Raw genomic sequence first — 19,106 nt, forward strand, 5'->3', positions numbered from 1 at the left:
TAAATTTTAATCATTTTTTCCACGATTTCCGTTTCATATTATTTTACAGTAGTAGTAAATATGAAAAACCAAGCATTCAAATTGGAATGGGCAATTATGAATGGCAAATCATCGTTCCGTCCCTAATATTTCATCAATTCGGCCTTCACAACCTTCCCAACATTCACGCGATTCTGGTTCTCCTCTTACTAAGATCGGCTTTTATCTCGTTACTTAATGCGATATGTTTAAGTAATAATAAAAGATTTGTACAAGATTTTTGTTTATGCTTTGACGACAGTGCCGAGAACAGTTCAAATTCAGTTGTGATCGTCAGTGGAGCAGTTCGGTTCGGTTTGGTGCGGTGCAGTTGGTTTTGCTTCGTTGATTTACTGCCAAATGCGAGATTAAATAACTATCAACAATTTAAATAAATAAATGTAACTTATTTTGTGGCTTTTCTTTTAAATGACTGTATTAGTTTAACGAGCCACTTAATAAATCACGCTGCAGTGTGTGCCGAGAAATAAAAAGTGAACTTGAAGGGTGAAACTGTTTGTGGTGAGAAAAATTGCTATTGCATTCATCAGTGTTTGCCAGGTGGGTCTGCAAAAATACACAGCTGACTAGAAGTGGTGGTGTAGATAACAAATAAGTGATACACCTACAACAGCAACAACAATGTAATAAATGAATTAAGAGTGAAAAAGAAATAGAAATAAGAGAAGAAAACGGAAAAGTATTGCAGAAGAGTGATGCGGAAACCATCTATTTGTTTTTATCTATCAAAAAAGTCGTCTAATTAGAGTTTTCATGTTCTTGACTGTTATCAAGCAAATAGTGGCCTGAAATGCTTTCACGATTTCTATTCAAATAAATATTTATTATTGGTATGGAAGAGTGCGAAAGTTGTATATGTATATACTTATATATGCACAGTTGTGGAGTGAAATGCTTTATATTTATATGCGACATTTTGAAAAATTAATATTTGTGTTCGATGTTCACGAAAAAATCGTACTAGGGCAGTTTACAATTGAACGGATATGAGCCATTGGCAATTTATGAAGACCCATATTGTATTGCCGAGTTTAACAAAGTGCGCCAGTCGTTTCTTTCTCGTGCTAGCCGGCACCAGTTGGACACACCAAGTGAAGTCAAGTCCTTCTCCACCTGATCTTTCCAATGCAAAATTGAAATTGAGTTATGCCTATTTTCATACCAAAGAATTTAAGCGAGTTGTTTTATGTATTTTTTATTTTATAAAAGCGAATATTAAGAAAGTATATTTAATAGCAACGTCCAAGTGCTCATATAGACACCCTTTATTGGGTGCTTGGCCGAGCTCATCCTCCTATTTGTGGCGTGCCTCTTGATGTTGCTTCACAAATTTGGGCTCATACATAGGACAAAAATGTACCTTTCCAGGCACAGGTCTTTATAAGGAGCAGCTAGAAGCCACTGAGCTTACTTACTTTTTACATTGTATTAATTAGCTGTTGTCATCTAAAATTTTCTTAATCTTATGAAATTCGCAATTGCCGTATGGTACGCTTGTAAAATCTTAACAGACTTTTACCAGAGAAATCGAGCTATTGTGCTCACCTTGGCAAACTTAGCAAGTGAGGGGCTTTTGCGTGAAGTACAAGTAATACGCACGATAGTTTAAGTGTTTGTGAATCTAAATGTGCTCGTGATATCAAAAAAGAAGCTGCTTTATTATTGGCGTGGGAGGCATGCACCTACCCTATAGTCTACAGTTCTCATCAGGCTAATAAAATAAATAATATAATACTTATACATCAGGGAAAATATGGCCGTTTACAGGTGTCTGTCCCCTTAAAAAACTCTATACTGATATTTATAACTTTTAATAAATCTTAAAATTATCATTTAATTTTTTCAAAATAAAATCTTATTTTCACAAAAGCTTGCGACAATTTCCTAAATACTTGGATCACTTGACAAGGAGCTTTGAATAATTTCACTCTTAGGCTAAATTATTTAATCTTTCAATTTTATATTTAAATAAGTAATCTACTCTGTAAGATTGTAAATAATTGATCGAATTGAACTCCTTACATTTCCGCTTTACAAGCCTTTCTCTCTTTTCCTTAGCTAAAAAAAGTCATTAATAAGCCAATCTGTGCACTGCAACTTTCAAGAAAAAAAAAAAATAAATAAAAAATAAAACAAAAAATTACCATTATCACACCCAGCACTTCAATTGCTAATAGCTGTTCTGAATTCTAAGCAGTGCTTAGCGTTTTTGAACTCATAAAATATGTAACAGCATAGTTAAACTTTAACTTTTCTCGCTGTCATTTTGCAATTTATTACTAATTGTTAGCAGCGTGACAAGCGGTACTGCACTTCTTGTCACGATAAAATGCAGCACGAATACCAATTGGCAGCAGCTGTTCCACTGTTGTTTTTCTGGTCTCCTTTTTATTTGAATTATTTTTATTTTTTTAAGTTTGATTTCAGTTAAATTGTATTGCGCTGTTAATTATTTTGTTATACTTCACTAAGTAACATTCTGTCGTAGTTTGATTTGCAAAGCCCAGCTGTGTCTCAGATTAACGTATGCAGGTGTATGTTAACGAGATTTTTACAAGTATGTATGAGCAATGTTATTAACATACTCGTATAACTCACACGCCCACGCGCCAGATTTTAAAATATCTAGCATGGGTAACAGGTGTATGTTGCTTAGAATATAAGTTGTTTCTATTTTTGTTTTGTTTATGCAGAAGTGAAAATTATATCATCAGTTATAAATTTAAAAATGTATATCTTAATTATTGGGTGCAGGGAAACAAATTCTTCCCACAAGGCCTTTAAAAATATATGGAACTATCGTTGCTGAATTTTTATTTGGGAAAAAATTAAAATGACAAATAAAACGGCAATTTAATTGACTGTTCAGCTGCTACACCTTACTGACAGAGGTGAGCTAATCACTTAATAATTTAACGCGTTTGTATAACTTCATATTTATGTATGAGGAAATTGTGATGAATTTTTTTATTCAATTTTTTTTTCATGCTATATTTGTTGCATAAAATGTATTTAGTTGTGCACTGAAATGAGGTCTGCTTAATGATTTAATTATTTACTTTGTGCATTTAATGACTAATTAATTTAAATTAAAACAAATTGGATTCAGTGCTTTTCAATTTTCCAGTCTTTAACACGATATAGCAAACCATTTCGTATGATCAAATTCAATTTACTGATACACAGATGCACCATTGTCGTGCTAGTGCATTTGCCAAATCCCTTATTGTGTTGAAAAAATGTATATGCGATAATAAAATAATAACTTGCTGATTAAAAGCTTGCATTAAAAATGTGTTTGCACAAAGCGTGACTTCGCAAGTGCCAGTTGATTGTTCTGAGATGCTTTTTTTAACTTAGTTCAGACATTTATTTATTCATTTACATTATTCGAAGGTTAATTTATGAATATTCGTATTGCAGTAAAAAATACAGAATATATACAAAAATATACAAAATTTAGTTTTTTAATTACAAGTGAAGGGTATTGAAAAATAAGTAAACTTTAGTGAAATCAGCCTTTAATTATATTAGTCTTCATACATTGCCAATCGCCTTGCTCGTTTGTAAAATTGTTGCATGTGAAATTGTCTCTTCATTTTGCATTGATTCCCTACATAATTAAACTGAAATTGTTTCTGCTTTGCTTTAATGTTTCATAAATCTTCTTGTTTATTGAATTTCCATTCCTTTTTTTTTGGTATCAAAATGGCCTATTACGCTCAACATGTCTGAGCTTGGCACGCGCCTTTTGACTGACCTGACCTAACCTAAGTTATCGGAGTCTTAGGACGTTGCACTGAAATTGTTACCACTACTTCTTTTCTAGATAATAGCGCAGTATTGCGCACTTAAAGCTTGGCGAACGGAAGCTCCGCTATGCATGCACAACTTTTCTAAAATTTATCACAGATAGTTTCAGAAGCCTTTAACAAATGCCAAGCCTTTGTTTTTGTTGTACGTCGGAAGCTATTGCAATCACTTTATTGTTTAAATACCAAAAATCAATGTTTATGAGGTGGTGTTATTAAGGAATAAAATTGCATTATGCGCCTTCTTCTTCTGATCTTCTGGTCTTCTTAACGAATTGAGCGCACAACTCAGCAAAAAACTGGTATTTTTTGAAAGCCGTTTAAAACATCGCCGATAAAAAGCGAAATCCTGGCAATCAAGCACAAAGTTATATGTAAAACCCACAAGCTTTCCCCATATGCTATCTGCCTGTCAGTGAATGTTTGCTCAAGCTGATGGTCCGTAAAATTTATGAAGCACTCCATAGACTTGTTGCAAGCAATTTTCATAGTTTAGCCACAGTGCAAGAGATGCACTCGACTATCACCTGAATTCGAAGAGATATGTACTACGCGCATACCTACACACATCACCTGCCAAAAACCGTGTAACAACTCCAACCACTTTTCCGCTGGCAGGCATTTATTGGATTATTTATAGCATATACATACATAAGTAAGTCCCTATGTGTCATATGTTTCCTCTTGCTAACCGCTTGAAGCGCACACATGCCTGAATACATGCACTTGCCTCGCAGTGGCATTGGCGTGGTGCTTATGAATATGTAGTTATATACGACACATGCCTGAAATATGGGCTATTGATTGCAACACCCGACTGTAAGTGCGGTCGTGAATTTTTAATCCCTTGCAATACCACATATTTCCATTTGCATGTGGTACATGTGAACACATATACTTTTGCTATGCTTTCGACACAGTCCGTGTTGTGAGCTGTGAAAATGAAAGTTTTGTCAGTGAGCGCGAGCATTGCCATTTTTTTATTTTTATTAAGCTTTTTTCGCCCGGTTGGTGATTTTGCTGCAAACCCCACGTACAAAAATAAATATTGTATCCGGTACAATTTCAAAAATATTAATTGTCTATTTCGCGGTTCTATGAATTTAATTTGCCCATATTTTCCATGGCTTGCATATGAAGGCTTAGTAATTTCGATAGAATACATTATTTTTTATGTAAGTTCAATAAAAGCTTAAGTGTAGTTATTTTTTCTCTTTTTATGCTTTGTTTAATTTGGCTGTGCGAATGTTTAAAAAAATTAGATTTTCACCTGTAGAACAAGCGCCATTTACTGCCAAATTTTTTAACTTCATGTGCAGTATTTTTATATTTTTATATTTCAATGCGCTTTGCAGTGGTTTTGTTTGCGATTTTCCATGAAGCCAAGCGAAATATAATATTTTAGAAAAAACAAACATTTAAATAAATAATATTTTTATGGAAGCCACTCAACTGAACGAAATTGCGGGGAAATGGAACACTTACATATAATATTATGCTCATAAACCCAATAAAAATTTAAATAATTTTTTTTATAACCAAAATCATTGACCGCGCTAAAATAATACAAAATAGTTAGGAAATATTTTGAATGAGTATTAAGGGATTTATTGGTTGTAAAAACTCATTTTACTTTCTATCAAATTATAATACTATTTCATGCTGCAAAAAACTCATGAAGAGGAAATGTTGATGCAAGCACATGATACAAAATAAAATGGAGAGCAAATTTTTTTGTAAAAAGAAGGCCAATTAAAAACAAAAATTTAAAAAAGGGTGATACAGCATCCATTTAAAAATTTTAGAAAAAAATTACTTTTCCGCACCTACCGAGAAAACTTATGCCACACACATAGTTTAAAATTAGACCTAAGTACATTCATGAACTCAATGCTATATACACATATATGTAGTACTTTTTTGCTGCATGAGAACTATCGATATCGATAACTATGGTTTGACAACTGATAATGGCAAACTGTTATGTTCTATATGGTTTTGCAAGTCATCATGAGTCGTTGAGAATAGATGAAACAACTGGTGTCAATAAACATATCCGGCCGGCTTTGGAACAGAGCTGAGTAAAATTACATTTGTTTGTAAAATAGTAGGTCATACCAGTTTTATGATGTATAACCATACTCGTTAGCTGCGCATCATGCTCGATAACTTTGTTGTTGCTTTCACATTAAAATTTTTCTCATAGAGACTGCGTGCATAGAAGAGGCCTCATGTAACTCGTACTCCGGCGTATATATGCCGGATAAAAGAATAAATACCACGAAATTATTAAAAAAAAATTAAAAAAAAAAATTAAAAAAAAAAAAAAATATTGGCGTACACTTTTGCTAGGCATTTGGGGCCAGATTCCACCAGACTATATAAAAAAATTATCATAAAAAATACCCGATACATACATAAATTATAAGCTACTAATTACTTACGAGCCCTAAGATTCGCTATTTTTATTTATTTCGTATAAGTATATCAAGTGCTTCGGATATTTCCCAAAATTTGTATGACAGTGAATAGATATAAACAGGCCCAAAATTAATTACCCTATAGGAAGATTTATAATTATTGCAAATGGCGCCATACGTCAATCATATTTGATATTTGTGAGCTAGACAGCTGCAGTATGCAAAGAGACAAGAAATGGAGCGCGTAAAGGGTAAACTAAATAATTGTTTATTATTTAGTCAAAAAACAGGCTTAGATGATTAATTTGTACATGTTGATTGTACATATGCACATATTTATTTCATGTTGTATTTTGCATGAGACTTTGAGATCAAATCTCTTGAGTGTGCAGGTAATATTTCCCTGATCTGGGTTCCAGGACACCGGAACATAGAGGGAAATGAAACTGCTGATTAGCTTACCAAGAAGAGGTCAACTGAATTGGTCTCAGAGGTCTCGCACTCGGTTATCAGAGTACCATTGACTCTTGTTAAAGGCGAATTGCACAACTTATTTCTAAGGAAAGCACTGATTACATGCTGCTGCATTTCTTCATGTACAATTTCGAAAATCCTATGCTCCCAGTACAAGAGATGCAGGACGCAGAAAGTACCGGTAATTGGACGATTGGCACTTATACAGAAATGCTAGGTTTATCATTTAACCCCCATTACAGAAGTCGTAGACAACTTTCAGCGTAGGAGAGTGTTGAGCACTTTCTCCGTAAAATGTCCGAGCATGGCAGCCAGTCGATTAAGGTCACTGGGGGCTCCGTTCTTCGACAACCTGAAGCAGTGTTCCAACCTAAACCCCATCAACCTTCCCCTTACATCAATAGCTCTGGCTGTAGAATGGTATCAAAATCGCGCTTTAGTTCTACTTGGGGAGTACTTCAACTATTTCATTTCGAAGACTGGAGGACTATGGCTTTGTTCAGCCAAAGTTTTATACTCATAACATACTTTCAGCATTATATCCCTACTAAAAATTCGTTAGGTAGTGTTAATATATGTATATATATAAGTTTGGAAATTATAATTAAATTGATGTTTTTAAAAAATAGTTAGAGCTCTAAACTCTTCTTTGTTTCACTTCAAACTTCAGACTGACTATATGTACACTCTCAATACTTCCTTATTACAACTTATTTGCCTGATTAAAATTATTAGTAAATACGATACAAATACCTTTGCATTTCCGGCACGCTTTATTATTTTATGCTGACCTAATGTCTGCTCACAATTTTGTTAGTATCGAGTTCACTCGAATTCTATGGGAAAGTAATAAATTGAATTTGAATTTTACTGGTGTTAACTTATAGGTATAAGTAAATATATAAATGCCTTCCTTTAACTCCTCGTTAGCAAATTAAATTCAACTGTATGTATGCATATCTGTTGAGAGTTCCCCTATCCGCCACCTGGGCAGGCGACCGTTGGGAAATAGGCAAGTAAATAAGCTAAACCCATTTTGTTTTCAATTACTAGCGCTGGTAGCTTCATCTAGCTTTTCCTATTCAAAACTGTGTAACTGCTTTTGTCCACTTTTTAAATTTTTTTTGGTAGCAATGAAAAGTACGAAAGTCTGATAGCCTTGGTACTTATATGTGAAGTTTAGTTTGATAATTTTAGCAAGTCATGTATATTTCTATGATGATTGTATTGCAGCTGAAAATACTAATGTGAAATGGAAATATCATAGCCACGCGAGTAGGAAGCCGGTCAAAGCTCTAAGAACAAACGTGATTTGGTTACTTTTATGACTGCACGGTTCGTTGTATTTAGTTATAGCGGTAAATGTCCAGCTATATATGTGCATACAAATGTGCGTGCCAAAGTCATATACCCTTTTTCTAGCACACACCTATTACAACATATACATATCGAGTATGTACATCTACTACCACTGTTGCATTTTTGAGAGCGCAGGTGGAATATAAATGATGTCCTCAAGTCCTCAAGTCTTTGTTTAGTGGTGGCAATCGTTTATCAGCTTTGTCAATATCCAGCCATGTGTATAGTGTGAGGGCATATGTGTAAGAGCAGTTCACGTCTGCTCCAGTTTCTGATTTTCTGATTTGTTACTTTCCCATTTATTCCTTTCGATTTACTTTGGTGGGGTTCTATTGAATAGAATGCAGCAAACAAATATTCGCTTATGTGGCTTAGTCAGCGACTGATCCTTTTTGCATTTGTCATATGGTGAATGACTTAAAATATTATGAATTATATGGTACTATATTTCGTACACTCTGATGGTTAAAAATTGTATACGAGCAGGAAATAAAAAGTAGGTCATTGTTGATGTCCATGGCAGAGCGCACAGTAGTTCCCAAGCAGACGAAAATCCCAAGTGAAGGAAATTTAAAAATTATTTTTATTATATTTTTCTTTATTAGCTATTTGTAGAAATTGTCTGGATTCCTTTGGAGATAGTAGAAGACGGTAGATATTTTTCAATCATTTTAACAAAAGTTTGATTTAAATGATCCTCCGATGGATGAATAATTTTGACAATTTTTTATGACTTTTATACTATAATATATATATATATAACATCGAGCCCTAAACAATATTTGACAGATATTTATTCACTTCATATTCTTAGTGGTACACGAGAAAGTCCATCAAAAGAAAATAAGGAGGAGAACAAGAGATTGAGAGATCTACAAACAAAATTCCACACTTCTCCTATTTAACTATGTACTCTAAACGAGGATAGAGAGCCTTTGTATTTTGCGCCCAATAATGAAAACAGAGTAAAGTGATAATGCAAATGGCACTTTTGCCACTCAGAAGTAGATACCTCCTAAATGTGCTGCTAAAAGGCCTCAACAGCTTTTTCAGGCGATGAAAACTTTTGCCTCGTATTTGATTTTTGATTTTCAGGAACTGAAAGAAGTAATTAGGTGCCAAATCAAAAACAAAACCAAAAACTCTCTTGTGTGAGCCGTTACGTGAGAGCTTGCACTGTCTTGGTGAAGGAATCTCAGAAAACTTCTGGAAAATAAATCGTTCTACCACTCAGAATTGACTGTTTTCAGTTTCCCGGCTTTTAGTGGGTCAGTTGCGACATGACCAGTTTTTTCAAAAAACCATGAGAGCATTTACGATTGCGGTTTTGTTTCCGACTCATTTGCAGAGATCCGAGTTTCGTCACCTGTTACGGTATCGTAGACGTGCTTTGAACCAATCGACATGAGCTCTTTCCTGGGCAATTGGGCAAATATCCAAAGAGTACAACTCTTCTTGACGACCGAATGTTCATGCAATATTGAATATAATCTGGTCCCACTAATGCCCGAGGAGGCCTCCATTTCGCTATATGTTACATGAATTACAAGGACTACTTGTTTGAACTATCCTTTTTATATTAAAAGAACAAAAAAGTTTTTACTATTTATTACTATTTTTAGTAACAGCTACGAGAAAGTGTAGCGGTAACATATCCACATAACATAAAATATGCATATGTCTGTCTTTTTCGCATATACTTTATTAGGTCATTTCGATTTTTCTATGTTTAATTCAGATGACCCACGAAATTTTTTGTTTGTTTATACTAAATATTATACGTTTTTTAATATGTCACCATACATTTCATATGTATATTTTATATTTTAGTTAATTTTATCTGCATACTTTGTATTTCCTCTCAGCCATGCGCCTTTTTGGATAATGTTAAAGCTACATTTGTATGTAGGTCAGATTTGGTATTGACTGTTCGCATATAGGCACTTATTTTCTTTTATCAACATTTATTCTATTGAGTGCATTGAGCAGAAGCAATGTCGGGAAGTTTTAACAGAGCTCTGTGCGAGCAGAGAGTCATGCGCTCTTCAATATTGAGCCACTGCTAACATGCTTTTACTTTTAATTCTCAATTGATTTACAGTTTCCATTTTACCGTTTAGAGTTGTAATAGCATGAATGTTTGTTTGAATTAAAGACAACTCATAACATAAATTATGTGCTCCCTAATATGTATGTCTGAATGGTTGTTGAAATTTGAGATACTTCTCATTCAATTAGCCAGGAATCATTTATTACCGTATTACCGTTTATTGCAGCATTTACCCAAGTAGATATAAATATTGCGGATATCTTGAAAAAATTTGAATCATATGTTCATCTCATCGAAAGTAGGCAACTAATTGAAATGTATAAAATCAGTAGATTTAAAAAAAGGTTGAAAAAGGTAACTACGGCTGCCAAAAATATAACAAACTTTTGAAAGAGCTGAAAATTGTGATGAGTCTAAGGCTAATAAAACAGTTGCACAAAATTGAAGTACTATACTTATGTTAAATGATACTAAGGTTATAAATTGGTATGCCCCCTATGGCAATGATATTTCATCAAAAACTGAAGCCGGGCGTGTTTAGTTCGTTCCGCTTGAATTTATATCTTTCTTTGCTTGTTATGAATTTGTATTCCCGAATAATACATTCTACTTATATTTTCTTGCCATAGTTGGCATCCGACACATTCCATGCCAAAGGCTATTTATTGAATATATAGGGCAAACTAATACTTTTAAACTAACACTTTGAAACTAACTTTTTAAATTGATACTTTTGCAATACAAATTTATTTCACAAAACACGATTTTCCGCTGTCCTTTAATACGAAACTCTTACATTGTTTTTTCCCTGCTTTGTGACAATTTTCCTTTACTCCACTTTTTTTCATTTCCCCATCGTATTTTGCGCTTTGCTCTACAAACGCATGCCAAGAGCTACACAAAAAATATCACACAACGGTGTGCTTCTGTTTGTTGCCATCACATTCAATGGCTTTCTTCTTTTTATGATTATGTAAGCCTGGGAATGACAAGAAGCATAGCGACTGATTGCTTTGTGGCATCGTTAAAATACTGAAGAATTTTGATCTGTTCACTTGTTATGAGACGGGATTGTAGCTAAATATGTATGAATGAGTATGGTAAATACGAGTATATCGGGTGTTGTTCTAGCTGCATAAGAACTGTCGATTTTGATATATAATTATAGTTCCTATTCAATAAGGCTTCCGAATTGTGGAAATTTACTTTGAAAAAAAAAAAATATATATGTATACATATATATACATAGATATATACTTTTTAAACCTCAGTAAACGTCGCATACGGTTTTCCTCCAACTGTTCATTACTAACAGCCAATTGCTCAATTAAATTAGCTACTCCTTCTCCTTTTCTTCATATCGTTAGTAATAATTAAAGAAAACCAAAAGCACTGAAATATTCCACCAAAATAATTTCTATGAAGAAAAACCCCTCAAAGCAGATTGACAGCTGATTGTCAATTTTTCAGGTAATCTGCCATATGTGAACGGGCAAATTAATTTGGTGGATTTATAGGTGATTAATGCATATGTGAACGTATTATAATAAAGGTTGGCAAAAAAGTTTTGCGGTATTTCCGCAAGCTTGTCTTTGCAAGCGCGTAGTTCTAGTTGTATTCGTCGCATCGGTTCACGCTAGAGCTTTTTAGAAAGCTCTTTTCACGTGATTAATTATTGTTTGCTTTTAGTCGTTCGTGAGTTATAGCGCCGCAAACATGGAGCAAAATAAAGAGAAAATACGGCATATTTTACAGTACTACTACGATAAAGGCAAAAATGCATCTCATGCTGCCAATAAAATTTGTGCAGTTTATGGACCCGATACAGTTTCCATTTCCACCGCACAACGATGGTTTCAACGTTTTCGTTCTGGTGCAGAGGTGATCGAAGATGCGCCACGGTCCCGAAGGCCTGTCGTCGAAAATTGCGATAAAATCGCTGAATTAATCGAAAGAGACCGGCATAGTAACAGCCCTAGCATCGGCCAAGAGCTGAGCATGAGTCATCAAACCGTTATAAACCATTTGAAGAAGCTTGGATTCAAAAAGAAGCTCGATGTATGGGTGCCACACGACTTGACGCAAAAAAACATTTTTGCCCGTATGGATGCATGCGAATCGCTTCTGAATCGCAACAAAATCGATCCGTTTTTTAAGCGGATGGTGACTGGCGATGAAAAGTGGGTCACTTACGACAACGGTCGTGGTCGAAAAACGGTGACGCTGCCCAGACGGTGGCCAAGCCTGGATTGACGGCCAGGAAGGTTCTTCTGTGTGTTTGGTGGGATTGGCAGGGAATCATCCACTATGAGCTGATCCCCTATGGCCAAACGCTCAATTCAGACCTGTACTGCCAACAACTGGACCGCTTGAATGCAGCACTTATGCAGAAGATGCCATCTTTGATCAACAGAGGCCGAATTGTCTTCTATCAGGACAACGCCAGGCCACACACATCTTTGGTGACGCGCCAGAAGCTCCGGGAGCTCGGATGGGAGGTTCTTTTGCATCCACCGTATAGTCCGGATCTCGCACCAAGTAATTACCACCTATTTCTGTCCATGGCGAACGAGCTTGGTAGTCGGAAGTTGTCCTCAAGAGAGTCCTGTGAAAATTGGCTCTCCGAGTTTTTTGACAATAGGGAATAGGGACATCGAACAAAACGGCGCATATTTGACTTAAATCGCATTATTATAACCAATTTTATGAACAATTGAAAATTCAATAAAAATACCGCAAACCTTTTTGACAACCATTATATAATAAATCTGTTCGCAAAGTTTATAGATAACTGGTTCTTATTTCTTTCGAAATTAGGAAGGAGTTATTACAATTTACATTTACATTTTTTTACATTTATTACAATATTTAAGCCACCACTGACGTCATACGGTCTTATTGGACGAAGTAGTCAAAACGAATGGACCATAGCCCCAGGACTTGTAGCCCCAGCCCAGCGTACATAAAAACACACCCGATTACCTAAGTATGTACGCAGGTTTTGAGTCTATTCTCCAGATATATGTACGTAATTTGTCACTGGACGTATTAAAGTTTCTTTGCTCCTAAGCTTTAAAAAGTAATTGCTGGTCTCAGTTGTGCTGACTTTGCAACAGTAATATTTGTATGTACGTGTGTTTGCAAGTCGCACATTCAATTTGTATTGCTGTAGGTCAGTGATGGATATTGGCGCTAAATCGAAATTATATTGCTATAACACAAAAGTAAAGTGATTGGCTTGCTTGGAACTATTGGAGCTCATTGCGAACTTATTTTATGGTTACGTATTTGTGATATAAGATAACAGCTTTATTCTATATAGTAGTAACAACTTGAATCCATTTGGGATGTGTCAGCCAATTTTAAGTGATCACTGGATAATGATTTTACAAACCGGCACACATTTTTGAGTGAAGAAATGTAATCAATTTTTCCAAAGGTTTTTGACAAGCATTTTAAGAAAATGATGTTTTGAAATTTTTACTGCAGCCTAACCCTAAGACCGTTTAAAATTGTATTTTGTTAAAATACCGATTTTGTGTTTGAAACAATTTTTTTATGTACTGAAAGTGCAAAATATACTGATGCATTATACCATAAAATACATTGTTAAAGTTGCTGATATGTAAATTGATATGTAGCTGAAATTTACCTACGAGAAAGTTATAATTTCTAAGCAGCGCCATATGATGAAATCACTTCAAATTTATTCGGTCTTTTATTAAGACATTTTCTTTTATTCTTTTTCTGAAATCAAAAATCTTATCTAGCTTTAACTCACTAATAATTATCATGTGTTTGTCGCATAATTAAAATACAATGCTTTAATTACCTTTCCCACACATAAAGCTTCAATTTATTTAAAAATTTGCAAAGTTGCTTGAATACCAATTTTTATAATCATTTGACATAGTCCCTTGCAGCACATGTTCATACCCACTATTCATTCATCCATTTTATCTTTTCGAGGTTTGAAGAACTCTGATTAAATGAAGGTGAATTAAATATGGTAAGCTGGCACACATGCATATATAATATGTATATGCAAGCAAACATGCCGTGTAGGAATACCCACTAGCACAAAGTTCATTATTCGCAATTCCAATCTCTGCTCTCTTCCGTATAAGCAACTGATAAATTTTACGCAGGTCTGGCCTAGGAGCTCTCAAATGTTACCGTTTATACATTTTATATAGCTCGGAACGAGGTCTAAAATCGATAGATCCAATCCAATTGCATGAATTAGCAGCAATAGCTATCGGCCTGACTTGTATTTGCCACATTATAGTAACATCCAAAGTAGTAGTTGAATGTATTGTAGAATTATTCTTAAAGAGTTGGCTAGGCAGTACACCACGTTATCTGAGTTCCTGGACATAGAGAAATTCCTGCAAATTGTATCGCGATTGAGCTGACTCAGAGAGGAACTAATCTTAAATCAGTCAGTTCGGTCCAATACACATGAGGGTATTCTTTTATTTCCTACAAGCTTCGGATCAGGTCGATCTACATCGTGCAAACTAAACGTAGATGGGTTACGGAGTCCATTTGTGCGTTTAATCTACAAGGAATGAGCACGGAACTAGACCTCATTAATCTAGATCGGCCTTCCATTAGTATGAAAATTACATCGCCTGGCACCTAATGGGAACACTTTAGTAAGGTAAGGGGTTTCCCTCGAATGATTTCCGTCTCAGCGATGGAAGCGAGGAGGAGGTGAACAGAGTTGGACACTTCCCCTGCCCCTGTCCCTGTCCCGCGTCATATCGCTGTATGACTTCTTACTTCTTTAGATGTCTAGCACACTTGGAATCCGTAGCCTTCCACAGTATTTTATGGTTTATTCTAGAGACGAAATCTTTTCACCAAATTAAGAATTACGGGCGGAACTTGAGTCCAAGCTTGTGATGTCACAATGGGCCACCGTAATCTAAGTTAACCTAACTTTATTGTTTTAGTAATTTGAAAAATTATTCAAAAAAGAGTGAAAATTGCGGCTTTCGATTCACTACTTCTCGCTAGAGCATTTCGCTGCTCGCCAAGCAAACAATTTGTTATGTCGAGGCAACAACAATTTAGTGATGTTTAGGCGACTTGATTTATAACGGCTTAACTTCAAGCGTATGCTAAGGCCAGAGCTTCCAAGTATAAGTAGGGACATATTTTTATTACATTATAAGCCCATTTTGTAAACTTACAGGCTGGAAATAATGCAGTGCTGCCAATTCTCAATGCAACATTGGGTTCAGAAAATTGTTTTCACTACTCGCTAGGTATTGGTGAAGGCAGCTAATATGACATAATTTATTAGTCTCACTCATATCGCAGCTTACTGCCTGAGAAGTAAAAATCATCACCAACGCCTCTGTAGTAAGAAGTCATAAAAGGACTTTTCTATCATTACTTTTGGGCTTGGAGACTAATACATTCAAGATACATGCGATGTGTGCCTTAAAATGAGTAACGTAGTCATCCTTAATCAGGGAAATCGTAGATTCTGGAATTTTTCTGCAGGGTAACCATATACGGAATAGTATGCGCATAAACTCCAGCGAGGGTTTTCATACACATACATATACAAGTGGCTTCACTTAAAAAACCGGCTTTTATTGAAAACCAATCTGTGGAATACGTAGAAATGTTGTAAATGACGCCACACGCTGATATAGTCAATCAGCGCTGAGCAAATGAGCGTAAAGTGAAGCTAAGTTATGTTAATGCTGATAATGAGATGGATAAATACGGCGCCAGAATTTGGAGAAGAAGTGAAGTTGACGCTTCTGCATATCTACACATTTATACCATACAGTGTGTTTCATAATTGTACCAGGGACTTTTTGACAAGTTTTGGCAATCTGTTTATTTCTTATATCCTTTTTTTAATTTTAATAAGTTTTTACTAAACATAGTTCATTCTACAGCAAAATCTGCATATGTAAATCCATATTTTAAACTATGTGAAAAAAAAAATTAGGTATTTTCATAAGAATTTCAAACTTTTGATTTTGGGTTAAAAAAAATTAAGCATAGCATATATAAGAGAATATGTTTATATATGTTTGTGAGTTAAGTTTACAAAAAATCAGCGCAACAAGCATTAATATGAATATTGTTTTTTGTTAAATGTGTCGTATGCAGGATATGACACTCAGTTTTTATGACCAAAATATCCGAAGTCAGCCCAAGCGTCATAATGTTAGCGTGAACATTCAGCAATACTTTCGCCATAGGATGAATAAGAATAACAAGTCACTGCCGCTTTCGTCATACAATCGCTTTACTTTCTCACAATGCTTTTGGATATGGCGTACAAAGTCAAACATCGTTTTCCCCTTCGTAAAAATGGGCTGGGGCGTATGAGTAACATGCCATGATATGATTTGCTCGTGCTTTGTCCGCGATTTACTCGCAATTTGCTTTCACCTCAAACAAATTCAATTTTAAAAAATTTCCGTTAAATTTTTACACACACAATCACCGCGCATATACATGCACGCACATAGGTTTTGCGCAACGTGTGCCATGTGCATTGTTGTTAGCTTTACTTTATCTCTTGACAGCTGCATACTAAAGGGTACAGGAATTTCACGAGATAGTAACAGATACTAGCATTTCATATATATTCGTATGCCACCTACATGTTTTTGTTTACTTCTCTTCCGCCATACAACTGACTTTTTGCTGCGGGTAAAAACTAAGCCAACTGTATTTACATCCGCTTCAGCGGCTCAAAAATTTTACAAACAGAAAAATTCTTCATAAGTTTTAATGAATGGTGGTAGGAATGAATTTTACTTTTGTGCAAAGAATACACCTGTAGAGAGCTTTTCCTTTCGCCCGATGGGCACAGCTGGGCAAAATTATATTTAAGTACTGGATCACGTTTGATTTAATTTTGTCCTTCTAAAGTTTCTGTAATTTTTACTTACTTACTTACTTTATTTTAGTTATGAAACTTTTGAATTAAAAATGTATGCGCAAGTTAGTTAAGTTTCAGGCAAATGAGTGTACATTTTTTACGTTGTTATTATATGGAGTTAGTGGGGCATTTCTTTGGCAGTTTTGTGTTTGTTGCAGCCAACTGTGTATTACAGCGTTCCGAAATGGAGGAAGGAAAATGCAAAATACGAAAATGCGTTGCATGCATTATTACCTTTACGACCAACTGAGAAGCTGGAGCAGGCATTCAACGAAAGTTTGCTGTTTGGGGCTATAATAAGACATCCAGTATTCTGGTTGTACGCCCTGGCAGCTTAATCGCTGATAACACTAGTTTACACCAAAAACGGTACTCGACCAAAAGGCGTTTTTTAATTTAATTTGAGGTCGCTGAAACTAAAAATGAATTTAATTTTTTTTTTTCAAAGAACGGTTTCCGAGATATTCCCAAAAAACCTGTTTTTTGGGCAATAGTGCAGTTATTACCTGCAATCTCGAAAACAGTGCGCGCCATTTCTTTGAAGTGCATAAATTTCGAAATGAACACATATAACCTACATGGAAATATATATTTCGTGTCAATGGAAGTCGTAGTTTTCGCAAAACAGCTGTTGAAAGGTAAAAAAAGGCATTTTTGACGTTTTTTACTAAATTATCAAAGTTTATTAACTTTTTCTGGAACAAAAAAATTTTTTATATCCACATAAGGTAAGTTTTCTGAAAGACTATTTTGTCACCTACATTTTAAGCCTAAGTTTGTCTGAATCGACGAAAAGAAGTAAAAAATTTGCTTTTTTTGTTATTTTTACAAACATAGGTGTATGTTATGAGCCGAAATTAATGTGATGTCAAATGAGCTTTTATTCCATTATCAAGGAATTGAAGGCTAGTCAGAAAACTGCTTGGAGTCATTTGCGTAAGTAGTAAAAATAACCTATATGTCAAACTGGTTCTATCGAGGATAGAAAAACGGCTGGGAAACCAAAAAACTGAACGTTCTGTTGAGAATATTGCTGCTTTAGGGCAAATTGTTCATGAATTGACTGAAAGAATATAAATGTTTACATGTTGTATTCTAAAACAAGCACCCTTTATTAACACCCTTTTTACATTGAATATAAGAAAAGTTGGAAGTTTTATACACATACATATATTGACGCATACGCTCTTTGCTCGACTTTTGGCCGAGCTTCTCCTACATTTTGCGGTGTTTGTCTTGATGGCGCTACGCCACAAATAGCTAACTTTATTTGCCAAAGCATGACTTTCTGCGCATCTTTTACTCTCTCTTGTTTGAAAAATTGTATATATCCATCCGTATTTGGCAACTGCAGCCCTCATCTGTCGTCTACAAATATCCCTACTTGGCTAAAAGAAATGTTGCATTTTTCATAACGTTGCTTGCCACATTCTTGTTTTTACATACATAAAAATGTGTCTGGTATGTAAAACGAAAACATAAAAATTTACCCCAAATATTTCAACCGCATATTCTACGCGCCATTTTGACTTAAGTTAAGCCACTTCCACATTTTTCATTCTGCAACAAGTGTTCAAACAGCGAAAACAAAATATTAAATTTAAAACTTTAATATCCTTTTAAAAGTTTCTACTTTCTTGCTGGCTTTCAATTTTTAATCTATTCTTTTTTTACTCTTCTTTCCCTTTTTGTTTGCCAAGTTGCCCTGGATTCGTTGATATTTCTTGCGGATATCGCGTTTTGCATTTTACGGCTTGTTTGAATTGTTTCTCGTTTTCTTTTTATATTTTATTTTTTTATATTTTAATTTTTTTCCTTTGAACTTCTGGGAGCAGCTTTAATTTGCATTTTAGTGCCCAGAAAAATGGCATGAAAAATACCTAATTTCCAAAGAAATATTATCTGTGTTAACCAGCAGTAAAAATAACTATTGCAGTGTATTAATTTTGAGAAATTCTTCATTATTGTTTTGATTTTTTCATGTATTTATGACGAAAAGTGAGCTTCCCGAAATAGAAAGAAAACCCTAGAAT

The 19,106-nt window shown here is 34.8% G+C and overlaps 1 protein-coding gene across 1 annotated transcript in view; it reads left to right on the forward strand.

Moving 5' to 3' along the window:
* The first annotated feature begins 314 nt into the window (after positions 1–314).
* The window catches only part of LOC129245553 (UNC93-like protein), a 50,254-nt gene continuing 31,462 nt past the window's right edge, over positions 315–19,106 (forward strand). The window contains exon 1 of the mRNA XM_054883770.1: positions 315–579. The gene's annotated coding sequence lies outside the window, so the exon portion shown is untranslated. The remainder of the gene's footprint in view (positions 580–19,106) is intronic.

This window comes from Anastrepha obliqua, chromosome 4 (genome assembly GCF_027943255.1).
Source record: "Anastrepha obliqua isolate idAnaObli1 chromosome 4, idAnaObli1_1.0, whole genome shotgun sequence".
Taxonomy (NCBI): domain Eukaryota; kingdom Metazoa; phylum Arthropoda; class Insecta; order Diptera; family Tephritidae; genus Anastrepha; species Anastrepha obliqua.